This window comes from Amphibalanus amphitrite, unplaced genomic scaffold, assembly GCF_019059575.1.
Source record: "Amphibalanus amphitrite isolate SeventyFive unplaced genomic scaffold, NRLGWU_Aamphi_draft 000364F_arrow, whole genome shotgun sequence".
Lineage (NCBI taxonomy): Eukaryota > Metazoa > Arthropoda > Thecostraca > Balanomorpha > Balanidae > Amphibalanus > Amphibalanus amphitrite.
In genome coordinates this window covers 243,922-266,597 of record NW_024881858.1, presented here as the reverse complement: position 1 = coordinate 266,597, position 22,676 = coordinate 243,922, and the positions used below count along the sequence as shown (strand labels likewise).

General features: G+C 45.3%; 1 long non-coding RNA gene across 1 annotated transcript; it reads right to left on the bottom strand.

Moving 5' to 3' along the window:
- Positions 1 to 13,163: 13,163 nt before the first annotated feature.
- LOC122389607 lies at positions 13,164 to 14,248 on the bottom strand. The gene is made up of 2 exons (XR_006258006.1): positions 13,899 to 14,248; positions 13,164 to 13,467 (listed from the first exon to the last, which is right to left on the bottom strand). It is a non-coding gene; the product is annotated as an uncharacterized LOC122389607 (long non-coding RNA).
- Positions 14,249 to 22,676: the final 8,428 nt, after the last annotated feature.

Below are 22,676 nucleotides of genomic sequence, written 5' to 3'. Positions count from 1 at the left end.
CATGTTTTATAAAATACCCTTAACACGACGAGGAAATAGTGCTGAAGATTTTTGCCTGCCCGAATGCTGGCAGCAAAACTCGCAAATGATAACTTCACGTGCGGATTCAATGCTGACCGTCTCGAGCATAGGTAAGTGAAGCCGGTTTTTAGGTTCATGTGAGGCTAATCTTGTAAAAACTGCGTTGTGTCCAAAAGGTGGCACCCTTCCTTTAAAGGGACTGTCCCACCTTTGCATTAGTTCTTAGTTGAGATAGCCAAGTTGGCGGCCAGGTTCAGAAACCACTATACATATATCCTGGTCGCAATATCCTCAGTTTCGTGGTGTTAAAGAAATTCGTTCCCTTCATTTGAAAAGTGGGCCTTAGCTAAGGCCCTATCTCTTAACTATTAACGGCCATTTGATGACGTCATCAGCCGTTTCACACGTTCGACCTGTTTTACGAATAAGTTGAAATCGGCGTCGGGGAAATCTAGTTACTTGTTATTGTATGAGCCGCGTCATATTTGAGAGCAAGTACCTATATTTGCTGCCAAATTTCCTCCACATTGACATGAAGTAAATCCTTCGTTACGTCACGGATCCGATCTAAATGACGTCACGACGAAATATAAAAGTCGCAATATCTCAAAAAGTATACAATGAAAACGCGTAAAAACTTGCAGAATTCGTCACAATATCATGAGTAACATTTCCGAATCCTAAATAGTACTTCTTTGAAGGTGGGATAGTCCTTTTTTTTTTTTTTTAATAAATTTAGTCCGAACCTTTTGATAGGAAGGATTGACAAGGACAGAGCCGCCGCTAAGCGAAGCTTGTTGCGGTGACCCTGCCCTCTACCCTCCGATCGCGCAATTCCGGTACTATGGCAGAATTTAGAGTCCAAAGTTTAGCGTGCGCACATAGCCGCGCACGGCCGGTCCCCTCACTGACTTCGCCTGGCTACGGCCTGCCACCAACCGCAACCATACCTGTCAGGAGGCCCATAAATGTCAAGCGCCCGTCGCGCTTCGAACCCGGACTGTTATAACCGGGAACGCGTGCTCTCACCACGCGGAGTCCAACGCTCTACCAACTGAGCTACGGGACCGGCAACTGAGCTACGAGACCGGCTTCCCTTTAAGTATATAGTCTGAAGTCTCACTCTCAACAAATAGAACTTAGTAGTAGCACAGGTGGTATAAAAAGAAACCAATATATAGACAAGGACGAGCTTGTTTAGTTAGCAAATGTCAATTACTTAACCTTCGCCCTGGTGGGGGGGGGCCATTTTGGCCCCCCCCCCTGTGGTTTTTCAGCGATAACTCAGAAACCACTTGAGTTAGCGCCCTGAAACTTTGTATAGCTGTTTATTCAACATTTTTACATCATGTCCTGTTTTGGGGGGTTCGGGTCAGGTCAGGTCAGGTCACAAGGTCACCAAAACTGACACCACCTCTAAAAAAGTTCAAAGCTCTCTCAAAGGCACAGCTTTTATCCGATCGATGTAAAATTTACAGTACTTGAAGATGTCACCCAGCTCTACAAAATGGCTATCTCGGATTTTTTATAAATGTGACCTAAGGTCAGGTCAGGTCATCGCTGCTCCCCATTATAAGTCAATGGGAGAATCGAAAAGTAGTTGTTTTTCAGCTAAATCGGGCGTGATTGATCCTATATTTCGTTATTGAAGTGTCTTGGGTCAGCAAATCACAGCCCATGTGAAACCATTTGCTTGTGACCTCGCTGAGGTCACGCTAGGTCATCTCCCTGGTCACCAGAGGTCACCAGCGGTTTTTCTGCACTTACTTGTTATTGAATAGAGATAGAGACTCCGTTCGACGTTTATCGTGTTTGTCTCGTCAATGCGGATCGAATGATATGCAGCATGACCTATTTCGGTAAGGTCATGACCTTGACCTGAGGTCAAATTTTCAAAATGACCTTTCGAGGTCAAGCTATATATCATTCGACGCGTCTCGACGAGCCAAGCACGATGGTGCATGAATCGTTTCTCTATTTTCTCGTGAATGCATGCTATAGTTAAAAACATTTTCAACAAAATTTGCCAAGTTGACCTTGCATGACCTCTGTAGGCCAAACCGTTGAGCTGAGGTCAAATCTGACGAACCTTGGCGAAAGAGCTTGAAAAGAGCTATCGATTGCTTTTTTCCGCGGCTCTCTAGCTCTTCTAGTTTCCGAGCTACAGCGGAATATGTCCGGCAACACCGAAAACACTGAAATTTGACCTATGATGACCTCTAGCGACCTCAATATTGACCTTAGCGAAAAAATGACCGAAATACTTTCGAACGTACTTGTTATGGGCTTTCGTTTGCTTTTTTCCGCGTCTTCCTAGCCCTCTTCGTTTTCGAGTTAGACGGGGGGGGTCATTTTGGCCCCCCCCCACCAGGGCGAAGGTGGCTCAGACCCACACCAGGGCGCGGGTTAACTTTTACATAAGCAAGAAAGGGGTTTTCAGCAATAAGCATGTCACCTTTTAAATTCAAAATTTTCACCAAAAATTTGAAAGTTTAGATACAGATGATAAAATCTGGCAACAACTTATATTGAAAAGAAGTAACAATAAGCTTCAACTTTGCACGCAAGTGACGCAAGATGTGCCAAAAATTTTGTGAGAAATCGCTTGCGCTGAATTTTGAGACATGAAAGCCCCTGACGCATCTGACAGTGTGTGAATGTTTTCCAGCCTGGGGGTAAGCATAGATTTATTTGTTATTTGATGCTATTTTATTTTACAAACAAGTAGTCATTTTCACAAAGTACTAATATTTATAGAAGCTAGCAACTTTTAAAACAATGTACAACTATTCCATCTCCTTCTTATTATCTTTTCAACAATGCTAAGGCATTTTACAGCTTAATATGAGTGTATCATGCTCCCTTTGAAAGCCGAAAATTACACAAAAATGGTTAAACCGGGTTGAACTGAAACGTGGCTGATCTGCCTATGATACTCATGCTTAGCCATTGTGTGCTTAGCTTATACAGTTGAATTGAATACCTGAGCTGAACTGCTGAAGCTGGTCATTCTTCATGATCTCTGAGACGACAGGTGTGTGAATGCCACTGAAATGTATACTTTTCCGATCTTCAAACACATAAAAAGTGATATTATTATCAAATAAACAATATTCAAACTCTGTATAACAGATAACAATACACGCAACGGCTGGAAAACACTGCGCCGGTGCGCCAGATTTGACAGCATCGACTGAATCTCAGCGACCAATCAGCTTTCGACCATCCCAGTGACGTCACATTGGCAGCATTTGGTAGCAATTTTCCTCCTATGGCCCGGTAAGGGACGGACCGCCCCCCCCCCCTGGTTTAGTCTGCTTATAATTGGTTGAGAGATCCTTACCCGAGGCCGGTTTTACCAACGGAAAAATAGACGCCTGCCGGAATTTTTTGCTTAAAGGCCACTCCACATATAACGGAAAAGCCTTATCCGTTACGTGGCCATCGTGTTTACGGTCTTTAGGCAGAAAGATCCGGCAGACAGCTATTTTTCTGTTGGTAAAACTGGCCTCTGATCTGGATATACCTACTGGATTCATCATCGGAATGACGCGCGTGTGATTGCGAAGGACAAAAGATAGTATGTCCCACCCAACATTTTGGTTGGGGGGGGGGACAAGTCCCACCCGTCCCCCCCCGGTGGCGGAGCCCTTGGGGGGGGGGCACCATCCCGAAAAGTAAGTGACCGAAATCCGTGGATTTTGTTTAGGGGGGGGGGCACCAAATGACAGGGGGCACCACAACACCGTATGCCCCCCCCCCCCCTGACGAATTGCTGGATTCGGCACTGGCCGTGGCAGTGTGATCACACCAAGATACCTTAAAGAAACAGGTAGGTCGGGTGTTTTGAGTAAAGCCCTGGTGACGTCACGGACATTTCTTATATGGAGAATTTCGCCTTAAAGGAAAATATTCTACAAACGAAAATTTGTATTTTATAAGCAAAAAATACAGTCTTTAAATTTCAATATGAAACTTATATAACTTAATTACAAAACTTGAAATCCTTTGAGTGTTTGTCCCAACCCCCTGCTATACCCTTGGTCACGTGACTAAAATGATAAACTTTGCGTTTTACAATGTTATGATGTTATGACTTAAACAGAAGTAATAAATATTAAAAGTGTACTATTTATGATGTTTTAGGCAGAAATCGTGTAAATATATCCTTAAATTATATATAATCTGTTGAAAAGAAGTCACGTGATGTTACCAGATTGTGCTCGGACAGCATCTTCTTGAACTTCGATTTCGAGTACTTTGTACCTCCATATAGGCCTAATTACGGACGTTTTCAGTTATAAAATGAAGCGCTGAATCTAATAAGGGCAAAATGTAATCATTTGTTGCCCTTCAGGCTTGGCTATCCAGGCATGAACTTTGGCCAGTTTGTGTGCAAAGCCTATGGTGAAGGGAAAACTTCACGCCCAGCTGACGTCACAGACCTCGGCTACCAAATCGTGTCCGGTGGGGGTCGGATCACACAGCCACTGTTTGTGTCCGCCGTGCAGGTGACTGGCGGCGCGGCGGAGGCGGACGGCCGCCTGATCCAGGGCGACCGCATTCTCTCGGTCAACGGCCAGGACATGAATATGGCCACGCAGGAGCAGGCCGCCTCCATCCTCAAGACATCTATGGGAAAGATCGTCATGGTGGTCGGTCGGCTCAAAGTGCGGAGCACGCCCGCTGCCGCTCCCGCCGCCGCTGCCAACACCAAAGTGCCTGACATGTGAGTGAGCTGACATGGCTCTGAGGCTAGCGAATAGGGATGATCGTTCTATGGATTAGATATAGCCTACGAATATAACCAAGAAGCAATTACACATAAATAAGCGGACCGGTTTCGTCTATCAAAGACTTCTTCAGCGCTTTTTCAAAAACAGCGTGTTTGAAAAAGCGCGTTTTTCAGCCCTTTTGAAAAAGACTTCTTCAGCGCTTTTTCAAAAACAGCGTGTTTGAAAAAGCGCGTTTTTCAGCGTTTTTGAAAAAGCGCTGAAGAAGTCAATGATAGAAGAAACCGGTCCGCTTATTCATATGTAATGCTTCTTCCTGACTACATTTGTAGGCTACTTGCTCTTTACTACAATAGGGATGATCATAGATATATGAAATGACGACCAAATTCATTAGATTTGTCAAAGTTGGATTACTTACACGGTTTACACAACTACCATCTGCGATTAGTTTGGCGTCAATATTTTTTTGTTGTTGAAAAATGTAAGTCCTTTATTGAACATGACATCACTCCAACATTACTTCAGGGTGGCCTAAGGCAGGCTTGTGGCGGCCCCCGCCGAAGTTAGTTGGTAGCACTGCTGCTACACGGCGTACATTTCCTACCAGCCCATAGGGTTTACATGTTAAATGGCCTGTTTTCGGTGAGCGATATCTCGGTCAACCTTTGAAGGAATCAATGGTTCTTAGTCTCAAATGATAGATCGATGAATTTTCTTTCGACAATTCCTCTACCATTTTTCACGAAACCCAGCCGATCTTCTACGGCGTACAGGGTAAAGATTTCTCTGCACGCCAGCACCCGCGATCCGCCTCTCCGATCGTCGGCGCGCGGTTTTCGGTAACGCAGTCGGTAGCGTATCGGGCTACAGATCCGAGGGTCGTGAGTTCGAATCCTGGCAGCGCAGCGTGATTTTGCCTAGAATTGAATGATGTAGATTCTTTAATGTTTGCATTATCAATTATTAACCCGCGCCCTGCTGGGGGGGGGGGGGTGTTTGAACACCCCCCCTTGTGGTTTTTCGCGAATATCTCAAAAACGGCGGCGCGGAGCGCCGCCGTTTTTGGTACACCTTATCATACATCAATTCTACACATGTTGTGAAAATTTCAGACCAAGGTCATTCAAGGTCAGGTCACCAGGTCACTTGAAGTGACCTCACCTCATAAAAAGTTTCAATGTCTGTCATAGCTACACTGAGTGACCGATCGCTTTGAAACTTTCAGTGATTGCTAAGAGCAATAGCATGTATAAAATGTATATCTCAGAATTTTGATATCGATGACCTAAGGTCAGGTCAATTTTGCGACCTCTCCATTATAAGTCAATGGGAGAAAATTAAAATGCGCCTCTTTTGGACGAAAGACATTATAAACACTCCCAAACACTGAATTACAAGTGGTTTAGACACACTGAACATGAAAATGGTGTCCGTGACCCCTGTTTATGCCCTGAGGTCATCTTAGGTCACGAATGGTATCTAACAGTTTTTCGCAAATAACTTTTGATAGAGGCATGCTAGAGCGATGAAAACGCCTTAGATGTGTTCAGCTCGACGATACGGATCGACTGATATGCAACATGACCCTTTCCGGTCAGGTCATGACCTTGACCTGAGGTCAAATTTTCAAGTTGACCTTTCAAGGTCAAGTTATAGTTCATTCGATGCGTCTTGACGAGAGGAACACGATGCCGGTAAAAGTAAGCTCGTACAATGCTTGGGTAAAAAGTTATTGCAGAAAAACTGTTTCCGAAAAAATCGGCTATTTTTGCAGTTTTTGCCCCCTGCAGGCAAAACCGTTGAAGTTAGGTCAAATCTGAGAGAATTACTCAGAAAGGGCGTTAATAGGGCTATCGAATGCGCTTTTCCGCGGCGCTGTAGCTCTATTGGTTCCCGAGTTATGCGTTGGCTTCTTGGAAATTTTCGACATTCGACCTGGAAATCGGCGAAATTTTGCCTTCCATGACCTCTGGTGACCTGACCTTTGACCTGACCAAAAAATTGACTGAAGTGATTTCCTCATTATTTTTGACGCTCTTTCGAACGCTGCCTTCCGCGTATCGCTACGTGGCCCAGGAGCCGAGTTAGAAGGGGGGTGTTCAAACACCCCCCCCCCCAGCAGGGCGTGGAAATCCAGGACCCCCAGCAGGGCGCGGGTTAATAGCTAATTGAATGTATCTGCCCACTAATCGGCCCCTAAAACCTGTTATTTAAGAAATGAATGTCACGTGCGCGTCATGACTGCCAACCATAAGCGCTACCATATTCTAGTTTCAGCTAACTTTTTGCTAGTCCCGACCACATATAGTAGGTTTTCTAGTAGTTATACTAGAAATTCCTACCAAAGTTCGTCCTACCCTCCACTCAATATACCCTGGGCTTGAGGTGTCGTCAGCATATGTAAACTTGATGTAGAAATTTAGTACGGTACTTATTGGAGATGTCAAATTCGATGGAAAGATGTCGAAGGAAGAAGACAAGAGCGTCATCCGTTGAAGGTGAGCCATGGATGAGATAATAATGGATTGGTGTCTTCGCAGTTTTTGGCGACATTGAGCTCAGGCCTGCCATCTAGCGGGGGAATTATCGTAAGTTAGGAGCGAGCCGAGTGAACGCCGCTGCTTAGCATTGTGACACACGTGAGTGTGGTGTAGTAGCAGGCTTGTGCAATTTTTCAAAAGGTTATGTCTTTACATGTCAGTAAAAGCGAAGAAATTAATGAATTTATGTGCAGGGTCAGTAATGAGATAAGCGGTTCCCTGTTATTTTCTCTTAAAATCGTGAAACGGGGAGTTATTGGAGACTTCGCCAGCACGTGTCATTTTCGCTATTTTTTAAAGGGACCTTTACTTGGCCTCAATTATACAAATTATCCGATCGAACGTAAGTAGGTACTATCTATAAGTATGATGAAAAAGTTAAACATAATTGCTAACGTCATTGCCGCTCATTATGTCATTCAAGATGCTCTATAAAAAGGACCAAACCAGTGCAAACCAGTCGATGAAATTTCAGTGATTTTTAACTCAAACTCCGATTCCGGTATCCAAATATAGACTCCGACTCTTCCGGGCAGAACTGTCGATTCAGACAGACTCCGACTCTGACTCCGACTCTGCAGCCCTGGTAACTCTGTGGAGTCGATGACTTTTCGGTTACATTCGACTCATACTCCGAGTCTCCGACAACAGCTTTTAAAAATCAACCGGAACAGAACCGCTGGCTCTGACTACAACTCCGCAGCCCTGGCCCAACATAGCCGCCTAAAACAACTTTGATGTGTGATCTTCTTCGTATATTGTTAATATTATTTTAAACAAGGAGTGGAAAAAGTAAGATGAAGCCTTCACAAACAAAGGTCTCCTGTTGCGGATCAATCAACTGCTGGAACAGAAAGGCAGAAACACCACGCACCTCATTTCATCGTTTTCGTAACGACTCACCAATGTAACTACTGATCAATGCAGTGCGAGCATCGATGTGACATTTGTGTACCAAGTTTGAGTGTTATCCGCCCAGCCGTTCTTGAGATATGGAAGTGGCACCCCGCACGTGCGCACGTGCAGTAGCACCCCCATGGTGACACACGGAAATGCATTGTCCGCTGGGTGCCTAACTATTGACGAAGTTTTACCGTAATGGGCCCAGCCATTGCGGAGTTATTTTATGTGCAACGATTTCGACACCCCTAAGTTGGCACGTGACACGTGCCGTAACATAAACTAAGATGTAGAAAATCGGGCGAAATTCGGAGAAGAAGGAATGGGCCTACAAAATATGTGTGACGTATTGTCAAGCTGATGTACTTTTGGTCTCAAGATAAGGGTCCAGGCGACCTGTAGGTTTGATGCGGTGAATACCCCCACCTTCGCCACACTCGCTCGGTGCTACGGAGCTCCGATCTCGCGACCGGTCACCTGTACTTGTAGACTGTGCCGCATGACATAGCAGTTGAGCGGGCCAGCGGAGCTTAGGCGGAAACTAGCGCCGCGTTTGACAGAGAAGGGCGCTTACCATTCCGGCGGGAGAGCCGCTCGCCATTTTAACTCCATGTAGCGTCTCGCTGACAATGAAAGACGCTACAGGACGACACTACATGGCTCGGCAAAAGTTATGTCCACTACCCATGACAACACTTTCCGGTTCCTAATCGTGTCTACACCTGAGGGATGACGGTTCAGGCTGCACTCCTGCATTGCACGGTCCTTGGCGGCAGAACATGAGGTGACGAACGGACCTCGGGTCACGGATCACCGAGCTACGGCCATTTTCACAGAGATTGTCCACCTGAAAGGCTGCGTCGCTACATGAAGGTCTGACATTTCTATCAAGGGAGCTGAACCAGACAGTCGGCATGCTCCAGGCCGAAATGACACAGCGTGTCATTGCTGATTGGTTGGGACATCTGCCTGTTGTTTTTGTTTGCAAGTCTTAATTATAGACGAACTATCTGCACAGCCCGGTGTTGGTGGGATAAGCATACGGCTGCTGGCAGTGTCGCTGATCATTCCAGTTTGCAGAGTGCGCCTACCTACCAGAGTGGGCCAGTCTGCAAAACGTGGCAGGTCTTGACAATATGTTGTCAGGGCACACACCACAGGTTGTGGCAGGTTTGAGGAATTTTGGGGCAGAAGCAAGGAAATCTGGGGCAGAAGTTGAAAGCTTGTCACAGCATTGATTCATTTCGCTTCTCATACTTATTAAATGATGCACTTCATCATTATATCATTTTCATCATATTCATGAGGGGCCCTCCCCTAGTGAAAAAATCCTTAAGGACAGTCCTATGTATTTCTTAAGGACGATCCTTAACAAAATCCTTGTACGAAATTGATACACAATCCTTAAGGATTTTGTTAGAAATTCCTTAAGGATTCTGCGGAAAATCCGTAAGGATTTTTAGCTAAATCCTTAAGGATCTCGGGTGCGGCTAATTGTGGGCTACGCTTTTGCGAAACCGCCAAGTTGCAGCCCAACTCGACCAAAGCGAGATACCACCATTAGCCGCACCCCACCTGTGGCCGCCGTGCCAAGCCGACGCATGCTGTGACGTCACTGGGTAGGAGAAGATAACGTACCAACTCAGACCGACTCAGATAGACTCAGAAACCACTCAAACTGACTTAGACCGACTCAACCGACTCAAATCGATTCCTATCGACTCAGGTAGACTCAGAACGACTCAGGCAGACTCAAACCGACTCAGCAGACTCAAACTGACTCGACCAACTCAAACCGATTCAGATCGACTCAGATAGACTCAGAACGATTCAAACTGACTCAGACCGACTCAACCAACTCAAATCGATTCCGATCGACTCAGACAGACTCAGAACGACTCAGGCAGACTAAAACCGACTCAGGCAGACTCAAACTGATTCGACCGACTCAATCCGATTCAGATCGACTTGGACCGACTCAGATAGACTCAGAACGACTCAAACTGACTCAGACTGACTCAACCAACTCAAATCGATTCCGATCGACTCAGACAGACTGAGAATGACTCAGACAGACTCAGATAGACTCAAACCGACTCAGGCAGACTCAGACCGACTCGACCGACTCAAACCGATTCAGATCGACTCAGACAGACTCAGATAGACTCAGAACGACTCAAACTGACTCAGACAGACTCAATCGACTCAATTCGATTCCAATCGACTCAGACAAACTCGGAACGACTCAGGCAGACTCAAACTGACTCGACCGACTTAAACCGATTCAGATCGACTCAGACCGACTCAGGTAGACTCAGAAGGACTTAAACTGACGCAGACCGACCCAACCGACTCAAATCGATTCCGATCGACTCAGACAGACTCAGGCGGACTCAGGCAGACTCAGGCGGACTCAGACAGACTCAAACCGACTCAGGCAGACTCAAACTGACTTCATCGACTCAGACCGACTCAGATAGACTCAGAACGACTCTCAAACTGACTCAGACCGAATCAACCGACTCAAATCGATTCCGATCGACTCAGACGGACTCACAGACTGTCTGAGTCGTTCTGAGTCTGTCTGAGTCGATCGGAATCGATTTGAGTCGGTTGAGTCGGTCTGAGTCAGACTGAGTCGGTCTGAGTCGATCTGAATCTGTTTGAGTCGGTCGAGTCATTCTGAGTCTGCCTGAGTCGGTTTGAGTCTGCCTGAGTCGGTTTGAGTCTGCCTGAGTCTGTCTGAGTCGTTCTGAGTCTGTCTGAGTCGATCGGAATTGATTTGAGTCGGTTGAGTCGGTCTGAGTCGTTCTGACCGACTCAACCGACTCAAATCGATTCCGATCGACTCAGACAGACTCAGGCGGACTCAGGCAGACTCAAACCGACTCAGGCAGGCTCAAACTGACTCGACCGACTCAAACCGATTCAGATCGACTCAGACCGACTCAGATAGACTCAAAACGACTCTCAAACTGACTCCGACCGAATCAACCGACTCAAATCGATTCCGATTGACTCAGACAGACTCACAGACTGTCTGAGTCATTCTGAGTCTGTCTGAGTCGATCGGAATCGATTTGAGTCGCTTGAGTCGGTCTGAGTCAGTTTGAGTCGTTCTGAGTCAATCTGAGTCGGTCTGAGCCGATCGGAATCGGTCGAGTCTGCCTGAGTCGGTTTGAGCCTGCCTGAGTCTGTTTGAGTCTGCCTGAGTCTGTCTGAGTCGTTCTGAGTATGTCTGAGTCGATCGGCATCGATTTGAGTCGGTTGAGTCGGTCTGAGTCGATCTGAATCGGTTTGAGTCGGTCGAGTCAGTTTGAGTCTGCCTGAGTCGGTTTGAGTCTGCCTGAGTCGTTCTGAGTCTGTCTGAGTCGATCAGAATCGATTTGAGTCGGTTGAGTCGGTCTGAGTCAGTTTGAGTCGTTCTGAGTCGGTCTGACAGGTTACCAGGATGGTTCTAGGCGTATTTCGCTTTGGTCGAGTTGGGCTGCCAAACTTGGCAGTTTCGCAAAAGCGTAGCCCACAATTAGCCGCACCCAAGGATCTCTAGCAATGTCTTTAAGGACATTGGTAATAATCTTTAAGGACTTTGTGACTTTTCCTTAAAGATTTGTAGCAAAATCTTTAAGGATCTTGGCGACAATCCTCAAGGATTTTGAGGCTCTTCCTTAATGAACGATATATAAATCCGTAAGGATCAAACCCTAGCAAACACATTTGTACGGTCTCTGGTGCTATATTTTTTACTTAACCCGCGACCGCCTGGGGGGGGGTCGGATCCGACCCCCCCCCTCCGTTTTTCTTGAATAACTCATGAACCGCTTGCGCTATCAACTTGAAACTTCGCATACCTTCTCCCCCATCAATTTGACGTCTTCTGTGCAATTTTTAAGAAAAAATTTTCAACAAATTTTGAGATATATCGATTTTAGTGATGTAACTACATGGCGTTTTCAGTCAAAAAATGGTAAATGTTTAAAAAATCGCCAAAAATCGAGGTTTTAAGCAAATTGCAAATTAAGGACATGAAAGGACGCAGCTCAACGAGTTCTTTAAAATGTCTATCTCGGATTTTCCATAAAATGCGTTTTTCACCCCTAAAAATTAAAAAACTATTTTTTTTGGAAAACAGCTAATAAAATCCAAAATTTTGAGAATTTCCAAAAAACCGGAATATATGTTATAGAGCTCTATTAGAAAATTAGATGTCCCAAATTTCAACTTTCTATCTTGATTTTTGACCCCCAAATTGTAAAAAATAGCTCCAACATGCATAGGGCATGGTGACGTCATAAGCATTTTCGCGAATTAGAGGCACTTCTGAACATCGCATGTGAAAACAAATGGCACCACTAGATTCCTGGGACAAAGCTGGTCTAGAAAAGTGCATTTTTATGTCAAAAATAAAAAGTTGAAAAATTGACTTTTTTTCTTAGCCCTCGTTTAGTTATGGATGGTATAAACGATTTTTTATGCTTTCAATGCACACTTATCACCAGCACAGTGACTTGGGGTCACATATAACCATTACCATCGGATTTGGCGTGAAAAATAAGCCATAAAACATGTGTCGCACGCCCATGTAGCAGAAAGTGAAAACCGTGACCTTTCCTGACCTGAGCTGACCTTGACCCGTACTTAGTATGACCCCTATACGCACATGGTACCTTCACTAGGTCTTTGAGGTCATTTGTGGTGAGTTTCGAGCAGCAGCTATCGATTCCGCTGTCCGTAAGCCTAATCATGCAAAACCCCTGAATTTGACCTTTGACCTGACCTTGATCCGAAAGTTGACCTCAATCTTAAAATCTTAAGAGTGCTTTGGGAAGGTCTCGTAGAGACCTTTCGAACGCCGCCTCGCGGGGCTCGATACGACCATTGGTTCTCGAGATAACAGGGGGGGGTCGGATCCGACCCCCCCCCCCCAGGCTGATGTGGGTACGGAAATAGCCCAGGCGGTGCCGGGTTAAAACAAGCACATTTAGCCATTTTTCATTGCCAGGAATGGAGCAGCCGCCAACCACAGGCGACCGGGTATACATATATGGAGCTCTAGGCATTCGCAGGTTGCAGCTGAGGCTCCAAGAAATATGAGCCGAGGACTTCCGAAAAACATATTTACATGAAGATAAGTCTACACTTTTTCGAGTCAGCCACGCTTCAGATATTATCATCACACGTCCTCGGCCGCCGCTCCTCCGCCATCCACATTCTACACATCTTGAGTGGTTGAGTCGCCCGTCGCCTGTCCAGTCTTGCATCCTGCGTTCCTGTAACAAGGCGGATATTCCTATGTAATAACAGTAATATACTGATCAACAATACCTACTCAAAGGCTCACGAATTCTACTCTTAGGCTTAGACTGCAGTCCCAGCCAAAGAATATTGGTGAGCCTTTGAGTAAATTCAGTTCAGTCATTTCCAGCTTAGATGCCTGTGTATGTTCATTTAGCAATGCATCACATATGCACCTACGTCCTACTACCCTGAATCCATTCTATTATACATATTTACCTGGGCCTCGTTCCAAGGCATGACGCTAAAAGACGCTACCGGTAGTACTTTCATTTGCCGCAGCCAAATGAATGACGACGACGATCGCCACTAATTGAAGTGAACGTTTCAGCGCCGGTTTTTGTATCTATCAATGCAATAACTAGGATCAATTATCTCATTGATACACAGCATGGCAGAGACTTACATGGCCCGAAGAGGAGACGGCAGACGGCACAACACACTCAACAGACTCGTCCGCATCCCGCGAGCGGCAGCGGCACAATGCGACAGGGGGACGCGCGGTCTCCCCTCTTGCCGGAGGCGAGGATCAGACCGCCCGCTGCCGCCCGTACAGTCTTTAAAACGGTCAGCGGTCGCTAAATTCCAGTCGGTACGGTCTCTGAAAGAGCACAGCGCAAACACTGTGGCACCGGTGGCACTAAGGCCATACGATACATGCATACTGTGGCACTTGGTTGAGATACCAATAGGTACTTTTTATCAGAACTATTCGTCTATCCGATTTGGAGTCTGGGTGAACCCAGCGTGGACATTTAGGTGACCATCCTAGCTGAATAGTAATTCTGAGTTAAGATAGCCAAATTGTTATCCCTGGCTCACAATCACCGGTTTGGCACTCGCAATATCGAGAAATGCCATAAATCGAAAATATTTAATTTCAAAGTTCAGCACAAAAGTGGGGGCAAGCTGCTCCCACTGCCCCCCTCGCCTCCCGGTTCCCGCGCCTATGCTGATAGCGAACGCTGCTTTGGTCCGTCACAAAGTTTTTACATGCCGTATATGTCATATGGCTAAGAAATTATCGGATACGGAGCACGGAATAATAGTAGGGATGATTCAATCACTCCATAATGATTGACGTACTGGCTGCATCGGCTATCCTGAAAGATTAAGCGACACTAGCAAGTAGCAATTTCCTTACGGAATACTGAGCGATCCTTAAGGATACCAAACATCGCCCTAAAATCCTTACGGATCGGCGAATGCGTCCTTAAGGATTCAAGAGGGTCCGTAGAGTCCTTAAGGATTTCATATCTGATCCTTATGGGTCCTTATGGATCCTTAAGGATTGTGGGGATTCTGGCGAAATCCTTAAGCTGTCCCAAACATCTTGTCACGGATTGAGCTCCCTGCCACACTTTGAAGACTGGGAAATTGGTGCTGGAATGGAAACACTATCAGATTCATGACAATTTTTCCAATACCATAGGTATTTGTTATTCAAATAGCACTTGTCTCAACTTAGTCTATCACTATTCATATAAACCTGGAAATAGTCTAGCTTTTAATATCACATGCCAAAATACATGTATATATATACCTATCAGATGAATCAGAATTGGAATATTTTAAGATATAGATAACATAACTCATTAAAACAGGCAATTCCAAAAGCGTAAACACGACATACATAACCAAAGCAAGGATCATTGTATATTTCAATTGTAACATGCGCGCCGTTTATGGCGACAAAACCCGCTTCCATATCTTATGACCTTGAAGTCTAGTGATGTGTCAACATTGTCGCTAGACATTATCCGATTGATAATTTATGATAATCGATAATTTTTTTACGCGATTCACGTGATGATAGCTTGCCAGGTGAATTCTAAAATTTCGTTTTATCCAGGGAAAAAATCATGGGCCGATCTGAGAAAACTTTTTGAAGGTGGCAGTCTTCCTTTAAAACGTTACAGAAATCGCATTGAAAAAGGCGGCCGGGAAGAGGGGCCAATAGTTCGCGACAAAATTGGCCAAACGGCTCGCGCTGAAGCGCTATCACATCTCCAAACAGGACCGTGAGACGCTATTGGAAGAGCTCTCCGAGGCTCATTACCTACCTTCGGCCCAATGCTAGGCCAACGCATGGTCAATGACATGTTGACATGCATTTTCAATCAGGACGGCGCGCCAGCTCATCGCTCTGCCAAGGCCTAGCGGTGGTGCGAATTGAACGTGCTCTTCTGAAGGAAAGACATGCTAGCCGGCTGCCATCCAGACCTCATCCTGATCGACGAACTTCGGGCTATCGTCCAGCAGGACCTGGACAAACAGAAGCCGGCTGCTAGCCTCGGCGCCTTGTCGTTACAGCTCAAACGGGCATGATAAAAAAATCCAGCCGTATTTACTGCACAACCTAGTTACCAGCATGCAAATTTGCGTTCGTAATGTAAATCCCTGTTCGTGGGGAATAAACTGAACGCAAGAGAATCGCTGTCCCCTATGTAGCAACTTAGAGAGAACCTTTTTTTAGAGGATAAAACTTATGCCGGGCCATATAGCTCACGCATCATTCATTGCAGTTTCAACTTAGGCTGCAATACGTGGCAATTTGTTTAAGACGTAGCAATTATAATGTTGTCATGATCGGCATACCGCCGCCAACGTCGCTGTTTATATCATTATCTTAACGGTTGCATATTTCAACCTTCATAACTATTAATTTCCTACTGTTTCGTATAATCTCATTTATTGCGCTGAACAACTGTTGAACAGTTCATTTCAATAACTGCACTGTTAAACCTTCGGTAGGGTTAACCATTAAACAATATGTTAATCTCGCCCCGTTCGTTATGTGTTCGCTTTATGCTTCTATCGAACGTGATATCATTCCTAGAAAGCACTAATAGTGTAGAGTGTAGAAGCCATTCCCACTGATGGGACTCGAAACGATGCAGCTAGGTAATGCATAAGACTGATTGGCGAATTTCAGCTTATAGACAAGACAAGGAAACGTTCTCAAAAATCAAATCCACACTGAACAAACATATTTCAAGAGTGCACGTGTCTCGTTGTCGTTGTATCCGTTATTCCTCGTCGGACTCGGACCTATCGACTTTCTGAATACCGAGAGGGGTCTAGAGTGTGTGTGTGGGGGGGGGGGGGGTGCTGGACCCTCGACGCCGTTTCGCCCATAATTAAGCTAAAAGCCTTGCAAACAAAAACAACACCCAGCGATTCACAATCATGTTAAAAGTGTCAGATGAACATGTGACCTCTGAGGTCAGGTCACGTGCACTAGTGCAGGGTGTTCATTAGTGAATGACATAAAGTAAGCCCCCGCTGGAGCCCCAGCCCCCAAATGATCGCCGGCTATCGTGCAGACGAAGCCTTCGACGACTCACGGCAGCGTTCAGTTCATCAAGGGTCTTGGACTCTTGAGTTCGCTCCGCAACTTGAGTTGCTTAAGGTTAAACGGTGAGGTCCAAGCACGAAAAATCCAGACTGCAGAGTGACCAGGGGTGCTGGATCTTGTTCAGTTGCTCGAAGGTGAAGAGAGTCTAGCAATTCTTCAGTAATGTGTCCAGTATTCACGTTCGCAATGGATAGAAACCTGGGAAGGCATTTTTTTAAACATATGGACTAGTGCTGTCAATTACAGAAAGTCGTGATACCGATACCAAACCAAATACCAACAGGAACCGTGGGAAAATACCGAAGCCGAACCGACTTGGGAATATCAGGGAAATGCCAACTTTTTACCAAAGTCACAGTCTCTTTTACATTAGCGAGTATTCACAACACCAACAAAATACCAAATGTTTTAGCCTCGAAACGCCAAATACCAAGTTTGTATCGGTTTGGTATCGGTATGCCAAAACGTTGGTATTCGATTGACATCTCGTCATCATCATACGCAGACGGCACCACGCAGGCCAGGTGCCGTCTGCGTGGCGCCGGGCGACCATCAGGAGTAAACTTCGATTGTGAATATGACCACAAAAATAACCCGTTACCCGTTACTCCTACCCTACCCTTAACCCGTGATTGTGAATACGGCCACTGAACACATCCAAGGCCAGTGTCACAACTGATTTCTGTTTGTGCGATGTAAAATGTCTAAGATTTATCATTCCAACGGTAGGTAAGCTGTTTATGCAATACATTGTCTTACGCCTCTGGCGGGGGCTCACTTTATGTCATCTTTTATTGATCACCCTGTAATTTAGAGGATAGCGCGTGGATGTTTAAATGCGTTTATCCCGCACCATAGACAGTGTTTACAATTGCTTCACGTGCAAAGAGAGAAAATTATCAGATATTGTGTAACTTTGTGTATATTGTGTAATATTGTGTATTGGTTTGTAAAACGTCTAGGCGATTAATAAACTGTTAAACGTCTAGTAGACATTTCGTCTAGTATGAAATCTGTTGTATTTTTATACCTATAAAATGTATTCCTTATTATTAAGCGCTCGAAAGATATCGGCGGTAGGGAATAGAATTATTAAACCGCTCGTAGGTAGAAAAATCATTTAAACGTCTCGCCTAACGGCTCGACGTTTAAAAGATTTGTTCTGCCTACTCGCGGTTTAATATATAGCCACCCTGTATTTCAGTTGGAACAGTAGTTAACCCTCGCCCGCACATGGGGGGGGTGGTTGCCACCCCCCCCCCCCAGGTAGTCTTTCTGCTCTGCACTCAACATTTTTAGAGCTATAGGGCTGATTTTTCGTATAGCTGCTCCTCTATTCTTTCTTGATGTCCACTGAAAATTTCAAGTTTCTGTGATTTTTGGTTTCGGAGATATGACCTTGTTTTTCAGGTCATGTCATGACCCAAATGGCCAATTCTCAACATCTTGCGTTTGCCATGGGCCTTGTGAGCTTTTGACACCCTGATTTCGGCCTTTTTTGCCAGTCTTACCTCCCACCTATCATGGAACATGTTGTTCGACGATGTACAGGGGTCAAGGTCAGGGTCAAGGTCAACCTAGGTCATCTAAGATAATTGCGTTTTAGGCAAGCTGAATTTACTTTTAGTGAAGTTTTTTGACTGCATTTTTGGTAAAAGCTTCTCAGATCATGATTTCATGTAATATGGACCCAAAAACAATCGGTGCACACATCAGTATACACACAGACACACACAGACATACAAACACATATAATTGACCTTGACCTAACTTGACCTGAAATGACCTCAGCAGTAAAATTCTGGTCGGGTAGTGTGACAAAGAGGTTCTAGCTGGCTTGGCACCAGAAAACAGCATCGTCATCGGTATTTGATAAGCAGCGCACTTGATATCCAACGGTGACCTAAAACAGCAACATTTTTTAGTTTGACCTGACCTGGAAGGTCAATGACTGACCTGAGAAGGTAAAACTGGGTATCATTGGATTCGTCTCTTCCCAAAGAATCTTTTTGGTCTTTACCGCTAAGCTCTATCTCCAACAGGAACGAAATGGCGCGGGGGGGGGGGTTGCAACCACCATTTTCCCATCCCCATGTGCGTTCTAGGATGGGAAAATGGCATGTGCGGGCGAGGGTTAATGACAAAAAACACCGATATCTATGTAACGTCATTTATGACGTTGCACATGGTTCAAAACGCAAAAGTTGAGCATCGATCTTGCAAGGAGTGAAGCGACACGAGCACGACTCCATGTGCAAACGATAGTCTTAAATCATATTTTCAGCAAAATAAATTTTAATATTTCCCTTGTTGAATTGCGATGGTGAGGTCACGCCATTGACCTAGCTTTACGTGACTGCTTTATAGAAAATTACGAGACATAAAAGTTGCAAGGTCTCGGAAGAATATGAAGTCCTGTGAATTTTATTTACCTGCAGAAGTTGACCTAGCAATAACGGAGTTGCCAAGCCCTAATATTTTAGAACCGAGTGAAGTCTTTTATGACGTAATAGGTCAGTGACTCGACAAGAATTGAAAATGTAATTGGTCGTTGGTGTCACCAGAGAATCGGCTTGAATCAAGTCAGGTGTGCTATTTTTCAGCTTTCTATGGTTGCCTTGTTGAGAGTAATCGCAAGAGGTCTGGGGCAAGGCGTCTGGGGTAGGTAACACCCGTCACCCTCAACCATGGAAAGTTATGCTTTTGCGGAGTGACCTTCAAAGCTAGTGCACCCCATGCACTGTCGTTTTTCAGCTTGCTGTCGGTTTTCCAATATATGGAAGCCAGTTACAGCCTACAGGCGTCTCTTAGTCTCTCATTGGTCAATCGCACACACCACGTGTTGTCCATCAATGACCAATGAGAAGATGAGAAACGCCAGCAAACTGACAGCATGCTGATTTGGTGGGCAAACGGCGCCCTGACCACACCCCCTCCCATCTATCGCTGACACCCTGCTCGGTAACTCGTCTCGAGACGCGACTGAGCCAGGCCCTTCGACCGGTTACCGCCGCCGGCATAATTCCGCCTGATTCCGACTGCACCGCTGGACACCACACTGTGGCGAGCGACCCCGCTGTCAGACTCGGGCCGAATGCACCCCCTCCCCTACCCCCACTCGAGCTGTGGCGAGGGTGAGGGTATTCACCGCATCAAACCTACAGGCCGCCTGGACCCTTATCTTGAGACCAATAGTACCATTGTGAGTAAATTACCATAGCAAAGGTCGTAAAAGCCGACGGGACTGGGCGGTCCAATACACACCGTCTTTCGCATTTTATTTTCGTTATTACCTTAAGTCTGCTGGACGTTTTTGCCTTTCAAGCATTTACGACATTTTTTGTCGTCTCAGGCCCAGTAACATTACCTCTAACTCATGGGAATATGCACTTCAAGCCAATAAACACACCACACCCACGTGTGTCATAATGCTGAACAATGGTGTTCACTCGGCTTGCTCCTAACTTACGATAATTCTCCCGCTAGATGGCAGGCCTGATCCCAATGTCGCGGACCCCAATGTTAATTTCCACGAGACACCAATCCAGTGTTATCTCATCCATGGGTGAGCTATGGCTAGTTTGAGCGTAATTATGAATAGTATGACGTGGCAGGCAAGGGTCGATAAAAGTAATTGTTGATGATGAGAAATTATATTGTAAGAGTTATGATCAACGCAAGTTCTCGGTCCTCGGACATATACTATTGTAGACAGACAACTCAAAAACTAACAACAAAAGCAACCTCAATTTTCAAGGCAAATAAAATTCATGACATAAAAAGTAATGCGCGTGGTTGCCAATGGTTACAGGCGGGAAAATAAAAGTGAATCATACAAAACGCAATTAATCAATAATAATTAAACAAGATCGATAATTCGCGAAACTTATACAATAATTATGCTTCGATAAAATAAAAATAAAAATATACATGCATAAGATGCGCCACAATACTCCCCGCCCCAGAGCGGAGCTATATGAAATATATACAGACATGAGGCATACAAAAACCAGTAAACACAGTTCGTCACGTAAAACGTTCGCCCGGTGGCCAAAGTTCATCCCGGCGCGGCGGCAAGTTCATCGCTGTTCAGTGTTCATCACTGTATCGCCCCCAGGGAGACACCGGTTGGTCACGTGACTCGGAAACAAAAATCAGCTGATAGAGTGGCGTAATCCCCGTAATCAGACACGAATAATTCCGGACGTTAGAGCGGCAGTATAGGAGTCGTCTTCACAACAGGCAAACATTGCCATGTTTATCATTCAATGATCAAGAAACGTTCATAAATTATATATTTTTCGACGATTACCGCCGCAACCGACGCGCACATATCGTTACCAGCACATAAAGCTGTGCTTTGCAATATTTGTAAAGAAACGGCCAATACCTATTAAATTATGTGCAACAAAGCTGGAAAAAGATAGCATTCTATATATTGCTTCAACCTTCTACTTCCGCTTTTATAATTACGACAGCGACACCATACGGCCTATCGACGCTATGCAACTCCGTGGAGCGTCCAGCCGCACTCTGCAGAGTGTGCCGAGATCGGAGGCGGACCATCCGCGGCACGTCCACCTGCGCTGCCCGGCCGCTGGAAGGGCGACGCCGACGCCTAGCTCGTCTGGATACCATCCACTCAACGGTTACACAGATGCATAAAGACGACTGGGCGGTGCACAGTGGGCCAGGCGCATCAAAAAAGCGGAATTAAGTCGAAAATCAACTTCGGTGAAATTCCTGTAATTATGGGATAGAGTATTGTAAAAATGTCCAAAGTTTCCGAATAAGCAAGTTTCTTTTCCCCAATGTCAAGGCAGCTAATGCTATAACGTCGCAAAGTAGGACTTACCGACTGGAGGTGGAAATGACTGCTGTGTACCATATTCCGTTCCCCCGATTCAAAAGCTCTCAGCGTAAAATCATTAAAGTTATTCCGTGCAAAAATAGCTTTAAAGGTCGCCGTCCACTGCACATTGGCATCCGCCGAAAGTAAGCGCGTAATCGTCGATAAGCGCGTATTTTCGGCGTTTCCTAAAATGACGCCGTCCACTGCACAAAAAGCATCGGCAGAGGTGCTGAAAGTACGCGCTTATGTTAGTATCAAGTGTTTTGTTAATATAGGGTGCGCAAGCCACCTGAAGTCACAGAATGATAGTAATTCTGTAGGAAAATAAAAAAATAAAAATATAAAAAATGATTTAGCAGGTAAACCATGATGCAATAGATAAACAAATAAAATCCTTCGAAAATAAGCACGCAACATTTTTCTTAATACTCTTGGGTTACATACGAAGCAAATACCGCCGTCAGGAAAACAAATGTAAACAAAACATCTCAGGTAGTACCTTTTCTTGTTATTGCTTTTATACTTTATATATCTTCTTGTTATTGCTTCTATACTTTATATATCGAGAATGGACGTCGGCTTAAGTTTGGCCCAAGCCGAGCTATTGATGATGGAGTATGACGAGGAGTGCCGTCCGAAACGTCGGCACAAGAGCTGGGTCGCTGACGTGAACCGCCGCCGCCGAGCTCGGGGGGAATTCTTCCAAGGCCATCTATAGAAGGTACAGTCACTCTCCCGCCGACCAATCAGAGACAGATCCTGAGTGACGTCACCCCTGATGCTCGCAAGGGGTACTCCATTCATTTCAACGTAAAAATGACTAATTTCATTTGAAGATTATTGATGGCACTCTGCACATACCGCTCAGCCGTTGATGTCAATGGAAAGCCCAACTAATTTTCCAGCGACAAAAATGAGCAGCAATATGCTAAGAAATGGCCGGTTTTGAAGATATAGACGATTTAAAAACCCTC